Source organism: Lycium ferocissimum, unplaced genomic scaffold (genome assembly GCF_029784015.1).
Source record: "Lycium ferocissimum isolate CSIRO_LF1 unplaced genomic scaffold, AGI_CSIRO_Lferr_CH_V1 ctg1413, whole genome shotgun sequence".
Taxonomy (NCBI): Eukaryota; Viridiplantae; Streptophyta; class Magnoliopsida; order Solanales; family Solanaceae; genus Lycium; species Lycium ferocissimum.
In genome coordinates, this window is record NW_026715285.1 from 59,367 (window position 1) to 71,954 (window position 12,588).

General features: G+C 41.0%; 1 pseudogene; it reads right to left on the minus strand.

Annotated features, from left to right (window-relative positions):
• Nucleotides 1-535: 535 nt before the first annotated feature.
• LOC132042218 (5S ribosomal RNA) lies at nt 536-652 on the minus strand (annotated as a pseudogene).
• Nucleotides 653-12,588: the final 11,936 nt, after the last annotated feature.

Genomic DNA, 12,588 nt, shown 5'->3' on the forward strand with positions numbered 1-12,588 from the left:
CTTCCCCCCTTTTTAAGGAGGTCCTTATACGCTAATAGCCTTCGAGTATCCATTATCTTCGATAATTATTTGCCGCCCTTCAGGATCTTCTTAAGACTGGAGTTCCTTCATCGTATGGTTTGACTTATCTATCTTCTTGCTAGTTACGGTCTTTTATTCAATCAGAATACTTATAAAGGTCAGATCCAATTCCGATGCCTTCTTTACTGTCCTGTAGCACTTGCAACTTGAACTTCAATACCTTGTTCAGTTAGTACCTTTAATGTGTCACAATATCGACTACCGGGCACACATACTGATTAACCACACATAACATATCGTATCTACCTCTCCTAACACCTTACTTACAAAATATCCCCAATACTATTTTAAACTTGTCCTAGTTCTGTAGCTGTGATACGTCCTTTCTCTCTTTGCCAAGCCAGTCCGTCTTATCTCTTATAATCATCTGGAGTTTCCAACCGTGAGTTTCACATGCTTCTAATTCCCCTCAAGCTATTCTATTCCCTCATCCTTCTCTTATGTTCGAACTTGTAGGACTCTTAGTACAATTCCCAGGGGGTCACCCATCCAAGTACTACTCTCGCCCAAGCACGCTTAACTTCGGAGTCCTGATGGGATCCGGTGCGTTAGTGCTGGTACGATCGCATCCACCCTGCTGCGTGACCTTTATCATATGATCTAAAACCAGTTGAAATCCTAATGGGTCCTAATAAAATTCTGTGACGCCTCTTCTTTTAGGTTAAAAGAACCCCTCACTCTTTTGGCTAAATTAATGCCATTCTAACCTTTAGAACTCCCAATAATAACCACCAATCTGCATACATAACTACCTTTCATTCTTAATTTCAAAATTCCTGATAGTGACGAAAACATCTAAATCATAGCTACTCATAAATACTTTAGTTATGGGTCCCCTTTAGAATTCCCGCTCGTCGCTATTAAGCAATAACCTGCGGTAGTTGCACACACATAGGAAATTTCAATAAAAGTTCATATACCTGTAGTCGACCTGCTCTAAGCTTGGTCTGGAGGGCTATAGAGTGAAGTATCCTCCGATAGATCCCCATCAGTCTCTATCACAGCCTGCTAATACCTGCGGTCTTTGCCTCGGAGGGCGTACCTATGATGAAGAGCCAGCTGCCAATCTCGTAGGCCGAACCTTATCTCTACCACGTATCCATGGACAGTCATGCCTGAAATGGCCTGGCCGAGCGCAAGCATAACAAATATTCAAAACCAAGCGGCACGGTCTAAAATGTAACTTGCCACACCGAGTACACCGTGGTACAGGTAATCTCGTATGGCTTGAATCACCCCTGTTCTGGGAATTAGGAACTCTAAAACTCTGAACTGGCCCCAAGCAAGCAGATCTATCAACCCTGGGTCCAGAAAGCTGTGGTGGCGCACTAGCTGTTGAACGAGCTGAGTGCCTAGCGAACTGTTGCCTCGGAGTGCCCCTAAACTCATGGTCAAACCCTGAAGACCTAACTCTTTTCCTCCAACTCTTGTTACCATAGCTCGCATCCTGCCGCTGAGCTTGAGCGGCTACTAACTGGGTCAGCAAAAGGATGGCCTGCCGCATCTCCTAGATTAAGGTATCTACTAGAGGAACTGGGGGTGCTGGAGCTAAGGTTGAGACTCCCCTTTGCTCCTTTAGAGTGGGCGAAATATGAGAGAGCCGAAATAGGGCCTCGCTCTGGGGCTCGCCCTCTTCCATATCCGTAGGCGGCTTCCGTTCAGTCCTCTCTTCGACCACTATCTTGCCCTTCTGGGCTGCTATAGCTTTTCCTTTCAACAACTTTGCTGAAAACATAACACACGGATAGGGAAAAGGGAATTCTTATATTACAGCTCTATCGCACGATCTATGAAGCAGAAAGACGGTCATCATTCCTAAGTGCCCCACAGCCTCTTGTTTATAAGTGTGGTGCGCTTCACACCCATAAATAAGACTCTACTGGACATGGCTCATAGACACACCCTAGGACGGAACTGCTCTGATACCACTTTTGTCACGACCCAACTAGTAGGCCATGACAGGTACCCGGAGCTGACTATCGAGCACCACTTATCATGTTGTCTATCATACTCAGCCTGAACATACATCACTCTCAACACCAGACTTATCATGTAACAATCTCCAAATATCTCCCAAAGCATGTGTGCATACATAGTCCCATAAGGCTACAAAATGATATACAAGGTATAGGCTAAAGAAGTCTCATAACATCTATTACCCATTCATAAGTATCTACGAGCCTCTACTAGAGTACTGAGATCATAAGGACGGGACAGTACCCCGCCATGCCCCATATATGTACACAGAAGAATATACCAATAAGTGACAATTCAGGAGTAGTGCAGTGCTCCGGTACCACTGCTGGTAAGGCTCCTAGGTGTCCGGGCCGTCTCTCTGCCTACCTGTGGGCATGAACACAGCGTCCATAAAAGAAAGGACGTCAGTACAAACAATGTACTGAGTATGTAAGGCATATATAATAACACAATAAAGAAGTATAGAAAGCATAAGAAGAAAGGATAACTGTAACTGCTTGCCTTATGAGGAGGAATCATGCATGCTCACTTTCACCTTTTAAAGATATTACACATACATACATACATACATAAACTGTCTGATCAAACAACATCATTAACCCGCGTCCGGGCCTCCCGCGTCTGGGGTAATCATCTCACGCCACCCACTAGTGGTGCTGCCCGTGCCATATAGACACGGTGTTATTATTATCATCCATAAGCCGCCCACTATGCCCACCGTAGTGGTGTTGCTCAGCCGTATAGGCACGGTGTAATCATCCATAAGCTGCCCAATACGCTCACCGTAGTGGTGTTGCCCGGCCGTATAGGCAGAGTTTAATCATCATCACATAAGCATGCATAAGAGCCCAATCAAAAGCTATGACTCTATCGGAGTGACGTAAGATCGGTAACCTCCGATTATATTATGAAATAATCATCATCGCTCTATCTCACCTTGAAGGAACAATTATTATAAGGTGAGATCAACAACAATGAATAAAATCGAGAAAAATCATGAAATAACTCAACAATCTCATAATAGCATTAAATTCATAAGCTTGGGACTTTTAAACATAAAATCATCATCCTCATCATAATCATCAGAGAAAACATCTCATCTTCTTTATCCTTATAAAGCATACTCATCTTTAGCGTCATAAGAAACTCTTGGAATCATGGATCTCTAACTTTTGAGTATAAGGACGTTATGAAAATATCTCATCTCTAGTAGCTTAGGAAGCTCTTAAGAATCATGAACTTCAAACCTTTGGAAGCAAAAAGGTTATGGAAACACATATGGAATCACAACATAAGAATCATGCCTTTGAAAGAAAGGGACGAGCCTTAACATACCTGTTCGACCTCCTATTAGCTACGCTTATCCGTCCGAGCTTGCAAATCTACAATCAAGAGGATTTACACTAATGTTAGGCTCACTGTCGCCCACTTGTTCCAAGTTTTCAAATCAAACTATTTTATATCCTGCAGAAAATTGGGCAGCATCTCCCCTGTTTATATGCCTAGCCCGAAATCTCAATTTAACAACCAACAACAACAATACCAACATCAACCATAATATTCTCAATACCAAAATACTTCACAAACATCCCATATGGTGTTTATCCCGTATTTCCACCAACAAAATCATTTTATAACTATTTAACAGCTCTGTCTTCGTAAAGAAACCAAGACTAATATCAATAGGGAGAAATTCATACCTTATTCTTACAAGAACAGCAATATCTTCAGTATCCGTCCAGAGTCCAAATCAAAATCCACCGCAAAACGATACTACAATCACGACCACCCGCTATCCGAACCAAAACTAATACTCCGTCGCTTGAAAATCACTACTCAATTTTATGATGTACGCCTCATAAATACGTTTTACGGGTTTTTACGGAAATAATGATGAAAATAAAGGGGTTCTACCCCTTATATAGGTGGTCAAAGTCGGTGGAACCGACTTAGTAATTGGCTTTCGCGAACGTGAAGGTCTGGAATTTCCGTGGCCATCGCGAATGCGAGGACTTCTCGCGAACGCGAAAGGCAATTCTGCCCAGTTCGCCCAATTTTTCATCTTCCGCCCATTTGACCTCCAATCCTTCCAATACTTCTCATACGTGATCATAAACCCTTATAACCTCTAAATCGCAATTAAAACAACCACCACCTAACGAACCTCAATGTCCAAAACTACGAGGTGTAACACAAATCTATGCACCCGGTCTCCCATATCGGCTACCATGGGCGGAGCATACCGGGCCAATGAATTGAAACGAAGGCTATACTCCTGAGTACTCATATTTCCTTGCTTTAGATTCAAGAACCGGTCAGCTCGGGCCTGACGGACCTCGAGTAGCAAATAATTATGGATAAAAACATTTACGAACTCTTGCCAAACCGGGGGAGGTGCATTTTTCCCTCTTGAAGAAATCCAATTATTGTACCAAAGAACCGCCACATCACGGAGCCTATAAGATGCCAACTCCACGGACTCCATATCGGAAGCATGGATAATCCTCAGCGTCCTCAACATCTCATCTATAAAACCTTGCGGGTCTTCATCCGGCTTTGACCCGAAAAATTCTGGCGGGTTCAAACTTATAAAATCACGGGCTCTGGCACTAGTGGCTCTATCACCCGGACCCGCACTCTGTCGCTGAGCCTGAGCGGCAACTAGCTGTGTCAACAACTGAATAGCCTCGGTCATCTGCTGACCCGAAGCACCCGGTGGAGGAACTGGAGGCACTGGAGTTGGAGCTGAGGCCCCCTTCATGCTCCTCTAATATAGGCGGAGTATGAGAAGTCTGAGATGGAGCCTCACTGTGGAACTCGCCCTCCTCTACATTTAGCGGTGGCTCCTGTTCAACCCGCCTTCCTGTAGCAGTCTTGCCATTCTTGGCGGTTGTTGCTTTCCTCTTTACCGGCATCGCTGAAATCATAACGCACAATTAACATAACTTGATCGCATGATCTATAAAGAAGAAAGACGGTCATTATTCCTAAATGCCCCGCAGCTTCTCATTTATAAGTGTGGCACGCTTCACACCCATAAATAAGACTCTACTGGACAGGGCTCGTAGACACACCCTAGGACGGAACTTCTCTGATACCACTTTGTCACGACCCAACTAGTGGGCCATGATGGGTACCCAGAGCTGACTACCGAGCACCACTCAACATATTATCTATAATGCTCAACCTGGACATACATCATTCTCAACATAGGACTTATCACGAAACAATCTCCAAATATCTTCCCAAAACATGTATATATGCATAGGCCCACAAGGCTACAAAAATGATGTACAGAATATACAAGGAAGGAGTCACTTAACATCTATAACCCACACATAAGTATCTACGAGCCTCTAACTGAAGAACTGAAGTCACAAGGGCGGGACAGGACCCTGCCATGCCCTAATATGTTCACAAAAGAATATACCAAGAAATAGCGACTCCGGAGTAGTGGAGTGCTCTGGCAAATCTGCTGAGAAAGCTCCTAAGCGCCTGCGCCATCTCCCTGCCTACCTGTGGGCATGAACACAGCGTCCATAAAAGAATAAGGACGTCAGTACGAATAATGTACTGAGTATGTAAGGCATGTACAATAGCATAATAAAGAAACGAATGAGCATAAGATGAAGAACAAACCTGTAACTGATTGCCTCTTAAGGCGGAGTCATGCATGCTAATTTTTATAATAAAAATAATATCATATCATACATATATATAAGTTGCTCGACCGTATAGGTACGGTGTGATCATCATTAGCCCGCGTCCAGGCCTCCCGCATCCGTGGCGTAAGCTGCCCACTACAGTGGTTTGTCTACCCGACCATGTAGGCACGGTGTTATACTGCCCGGCCATATAGTCACAGTGTTATACTGCCCAGCCATGTAGGCACGGTGTGATCATACATGAAAATAACATAAAACATGCATGAGAGCCCAAACGAAAGCCATGACTCTATCGGAGTGACGTAAGGTCGGTAACCTCCGATTACATTATGAAATAGTCATCGTTTCTACGTCTCACCTTGAAGGAACTAATATCATGAGGTGAGACAGCAATAAGAAACAACATCAATAAAATCACAAAGATGGGATTATCAAGCCCATATTAGCATCATCTCGCCAAACCGGAATCTACGAAATAGCATCATTATCATGGAGCATATCTCATCTTTATCTCATAGGAAACTCTTAAGACTCATGAACTTTCAACTCTTAGGATATAATAAGATCATGGAATATAGAAAAGAGATCATAGCATAGAAGTCATGCCTTTGAAAGAAGGGGACTAGCCTTACATACCTTTACGTCTTCTTAACTTTATCAACTAAACGCTTTCCTTCCAAGCTCACGATTCTACATCCAAGAGAATTGTACTAAGGTTAGATTATTAGAAACACGTTTAAGTCTAGGCTAAAACGACTAAGGACTAACGAAAATTGGGCAACACCTCCTTTGTTTCTACAACTTTCCCCATACAATAAACAACTCCTAAACATCCATGACAACACTTGGAAGAGATAATATCATAATCAATAGATTCTTCAAGTTAAACATTGTTTACTTCTCAAATTCACCTTCAAATCATCCATAACCATGACTATACTACAACGTCATATTTATTCTTCACATAACACTTCCTCAATGTCATTAGCATCATTTATAACAAGATTATACTCATCTCATTCTAATAATCACGATTCACATTAACTTACTACTCAAAATACCATTTTCTCCATATTTGAACTCATATTCTACTTTCTTCTCTAACCCAAGTCCCTCAACCATTCAATACTCTTAATAACATGAAGTAAACACAAAACTCACCTTTGAATATGTAGAAATGGGCTTTGGATGAAAATACTTCACTTGAAGAAAACCCTAACTTCAATACCAAATGAATTCTTGGCTTCTACCAACCCTAGTGGGCCTCTTTTGCATTTAATCCCCTTGATTCTTGGTAATTACTCCTTGTTTTCACTTGGATATGTGCTCATGTGGTGTATGGAATATTCTAGAGGTCTCATGAAGTGCGGAGAAGGTGAAATCTGAAAAAATGAAGACAAGGGTTGTCTATTTATAACTGAAATTGGAAGGTTCCAGAGAAGCGGTTCAACGAGCGGGTCGATGACCCGTCAACTTGCTTCGTCTACGGTCAGTCGACTTGCTTTATCGACTTAAGCCTGTAAATCCCTGATTGCAGAAACATGTTGACGATTGTATCGACAGTCCCGTCGACGTGTCGACGGTCCATCGGCCCGACTGATCGGTGCGCTGCGGATCTCGGTGCGGGAACGTGGTTGACGGTGCACGGTGACGGTCCGTCGGCCGGTGGGCGGGTGTCTACAAAAATTTCCTAATTCAGTTTAGATTTCATCAATTCGATCCGTTCGACTTCTAACTCCATAATTTACCCAAAATACCTACCGATACCTTTGTACACGGAGTACAACACTTTATGTCCCCAAACTCGGGCACGGGTCTCTATTCTCAGGACATACTCGACCAGAAAATCATTAGTTCTACTATGACGAAGACGAGGGGCGTAACAGGGGGAAACAGCAACAATATGAGGGAAAATGGAGACAGGGAAGACAATACCAAGTACAGAATACAAGAAAGCAAAAATAAAACAAATGTCAAGACACAAACATTCTTCAAAGAATTCAGCAGTCAAGTAAAGAGACTGAGCTAGTTCAGAGAATCACTTTTAACTCTTTAAACACGTTATATTGGGTTCAAACTCATTTTTTAGGGCCTTTAATCAATCAACATCGTATCACATGAGCAAGGTTACAGGCCAAGCATTATTTCTGGACTGATTTTAGTCTAAAGTAGGATAAAGGTTCAAGTGATGAAAGTCATATTCTCAGGATTTGAAAATCTTGGCCAAAGACTCAATATAAGTCTCAAAACTGATTTAGCAAGATCACAAAGTATATTAGCAGGCCCTATAGGATACTAGCAAGGGTCTCAAATGGTGATATAACCTCAATTCTGTTCCCAGGATTACACAAAGGATCACAGATGCAAGTAGAAACCTTGATGAATCATAACAGGTGCATGAATGCTATCCTAGGCTGGAGATGAAATGCTAGGTACAGAATAGCTCAACAGTTGGCAAAGAGGTACAAGCACAGGTCAAGACAAGTATAGACAGCCTTCTGTGACTAACATAACAAAGACAAGGTTCACAAGGGGGTATTCATGAGTTCTCGGAAATGAAGTTAAAAAGGGGTATGATACTATCCTAGATCTTTAGCAGTATCAGACATGGTTCAATTTCAATAAGGCAAGCAAATAAAGGACAAGAAACATATGAGGCAATCTCAGATTTTCACAAACACATGATAAGAGGGGAGGGGGATGAGTCACAAAACAAGTATCATACTCAGTCCTTTAAAGAGGTACAAGCACAGGTCAAGACAAGTATAGACAGCCTTCTGTGACTAACATAATAAAGACAAAGTTCACAAGGGGGTATTCATGAGTTATCAGAAATGAAGTTAAAAGGGGGCATGATACTATCCTAGATCTTTAGCAGTATCAGACATGGTTCAATTTCAATAAGGCAAGCAAATAAAGGACAAGAAACATATGAGGCAATCTCAGATTTTCACAAACACATGATAAGAGGGGAGGGGGGTGAGTCAAAAAACAAGTATCATACTCAGTCCTTTAAAGTATCTTTAGTCCTAGTTCAGACTCCTTACACTTAGTATATTAGGTGGTTATATCAGATCAAGGGAACCAAGTAATCTGTAAGCAGTCTAAGTGTAAAAATGCAAGCCACAACTGATAAACCATCATGAACATTGAAAACAAGTAACCAATATAGGACGGAGACGGTGGTAATGTGTCAAAAGCAAGTCAAAGCTACTAACATGCTAACCACTCCTACACCCTGTCATCCCAGTTCTAAGTCAAGAAGAAATAACTTGCTTCTGAATACTAGTCACTCCTCTTTTAGCAATTTGCAAATCAAATACCAAATGCACATAAAGAGAAAAATAGCTAAGAGTCAACAAGCAAACCACAAACTTTTCAAACCCTTTCACCAAACAAGTGACCAAGTTACAGTCTTAACATCTACTTAGCCAAGTTAAGTGGATCATTTTTCTTTTGCCACTTTTAGACAGTAAAATAAAGTTTAGGTAAAATAACACATAAGTCTATAAGTAGGTTCTTGGACACAAAATCCCAAACCCTCACATTTAAACACAACTAGCTAAACAAAATAGAGAAGACATGAGTCATCCTGAAGGATTTTGACTTGATAAGCTTTTCTTTCCAAAAACAACAGAGAAAATTCAAAGACACATCATGCTAAGTGTAAATAGGAAGAGTGAGTTTTCAAGGTCATTTTTCTTTTTCTTTTTTTAAAGAAAATGTTTTCGCTCAGAGGGTATTCAAAACCCTCTTAAACTAGTTTGCAGATAATGAGCACATAGACAGCACCAAGGCAAGTTCACAAATTCTTCTTTTTTAAATTTCTTACAGACAGTCACAACAAGCTTGCAAGAGGCCAAACAAAGCAGAACATCTACAAACATTTTTGGGGGGCCATTATTTATCTAAGTTTTCACCTTAAAGCCTCTTTCAAGTTTTAAACTATATTTTAAGTTGTAATCTCATGAAAACTGTTACAAACAAAGGAACACAAAACCGGTTTTATTCTTTACTTAGTTTTAAAACAACATGCTAGCCTCCTATGCCTTCAAAACCTTTAAAACAAGATTCATGACATAACTAGTGATGACTTGAGACTAGGAAAATCAGGCTTTCAAGTTTCAAATGACACAAACAGTCAATAAACAGTGCTCAAAACAAGATTGGCCACCTATTTCATCTTTTAAAGCATTTTCTAAACTTAAGACCTCTTAAACAACACCAAGAACTCACAAGGATCACGTTATAGCTATATAAATAAAACACCTTGGACTAAGACAAAATCAATGGAACAATAAACTCAGAACACAAACAAACCCCTATAATTTTGGGTTAGGCATATAAACAGGAGAGATGATGCCCGAATTAAGGGATTTCATTTAAAAGCTTAGGACAAGCATACGACGATAAGCCTAACAATAGTATGAATGGGTTTATACATAGATTACGAGACTGCGAATGATCTTATTTAGCTTGCAAGACAAGAAGTAAGTTGGAAAGTCAAGAAGCAAGATTCCAGGTATGTTAAGGCTTTTCCTTTCCTTCATTTTGGCATAATCCTATGACATGAGCGAACAACGAGTAATCGAGTCTCCATATTACTCTACTCTTAGAAGTACTAGGAGTATCCCAGTTCTTGATGATTCTGTACCCCTCTATTACGATTGTTCCTTCTGTTCATGGGTCCTGAGTTTTATATCATGATTATGTTAGTTCACATTTATGCATTGCATTCATTTGCATACATGCATATTGACCCGTGACTAGAAGGTGTTATATACGCGTATATTATGTACATTATATATATATATATATGTATGGGTATGGGGAAAGGGCGAGGCGTTATATACGCATTACCACCTAATCAACTGGTGCACAGTGATGATGATTATGCCCGAAGGGGCCATTATGCTATTATGCCCGAAGGGGCCATTATGCTATCATGCCCGAAGGGGCCTATATGGGATAGGGATAGAGCCATACGTTTCTCGGCACTATGACCTATGCATATCATACGCCCTCGGCAGGCATTCTCGTAGCGATGCATTCATACGGGTATGTTCGTATAGTCGAGACATATAGATGCATTCATACGTATATGTTCAAACGATCGGACATACGGATGTATTCGATCGATCGTTTAGTTTATGACTTTCAGATTGGCTTCATGACTCTTATGTGTATGTTACTCTTCTACCCGACATACTCGGTACATTATTCATACTGACGCTCCTTTTGCTGGGGGGCGCTGCATTCATGCCTACAGGTACAGATCGACAGATTGATAAAACTCCTCAGTAGACAGTACTTGACATCCGCTGGTGGTGAGCTCCCTTTTGTTCGGAGTTGCCCGGTCTATGTGGAGTCTTTCTTTTGTGTTTATGGATGACGGGTGAGCCGGAGCCCCGTCACCGCCCATGACTCAGTTATGCTTCTTTAGAGGCTTGTAGACACATGTACAGTATAGTCAGTCTGTCCGTGGCCCTGTGGCCCATCCTTTGATGCATAGTTATTTATGAGAGCCGTTTCGGCTCGTACAGTGGTTTGAGCAGTTTCGCATATATTCTATGAGGCGGCCGGACCGTATACAGTTATGTTTTGTTTCTTGAGGAGGCAGCCAGACCCCAAAGTTATATATATATATATATATATATATATATATATATATATATATATATATATATATATATATATATATATATATATATATATATATATATATATATATCTGTGTGGATTTTTCTGAGTGTAGGTGGCCACTTTAGGCCTATCCACGTTTTTAGCTAAATGTAAGTTTAAATGTTGGTTCGCCCGGCCCAGGAAGGCACCGGGTGCCGGTCGCGGCCCTCTAGATTTGGGGCGTGACACATATACATACCACATATAAACTGCCCGACCATATAGGTATGGTGTGATCATTATTAGCCCGCGTCCCGGCCTCCCGCATCCTGGGTAACCATTTCATGTCGCCCACTAGTGGTGACTGCCCGGCCAACTAGGCACGGTGTTATTATCCATAAGCCGCCCATTACGTCCATCGTAGTGGTGTCTGCCTGGCTAACTAGGCACGGTATTATTATCCATAAGCCGCCCATTACGCCCATCGTAGTGGTGTCTGGCCAGCCAACTAGGCATGATTTCATTATCCATAAAAACAACATAAAGCATGCATGGGAGCCCAAGTGAAAGCTACAACTCTATCGGAATGACGTAAGGTCGGTAACCTCCGATTATATTATGGAACAATCATCATCACTATGTCTCACCTTGAAGAAACTAATATCATGAGGTAAGATGGCCAATAATGAAAAACATCAAGGAAATTGTGAAATAAGATCATTAAGCTCATAACAGCATCAATTCATAAGCTTTGTATCTCTAGAAATAGAATTATCATCATTATCATTATCATAGAAGACATCTTATCTCTTTCTCATAAGAAGCTCTTAAGAATCTTTAACTTTCAACTTTTGGGATGTGAGAAGGTCATGAGAGCATATGTAGGAGATGGTGATATAAGAGTCATGCCTTTTGAAAGAAAGGGGCTAGCCTTACATAACTTGACGTTTTCTTAACAACTACACATTCTCTTTCCAAGCTCACGACTCTACATTCAAGAGAATTCGTACTAGAATTAGATAAGTGAAGATACGCTTAAGTTTAAGCTAAAGTGACTAAAAGCTAATGAAAATTGGGCAGCATTTCCTTTGTTTCAACAACTTTCTCTATATAATAAACAACTCCTAAACATCAATAGCAACACCCATAATACCATAATCAATAGACTTTTTCAAGTTAACTATTGTTCAATCCTCAAAACTCCTTTTCAAAGTCATTCATTACCATAGCTACAACATAATAC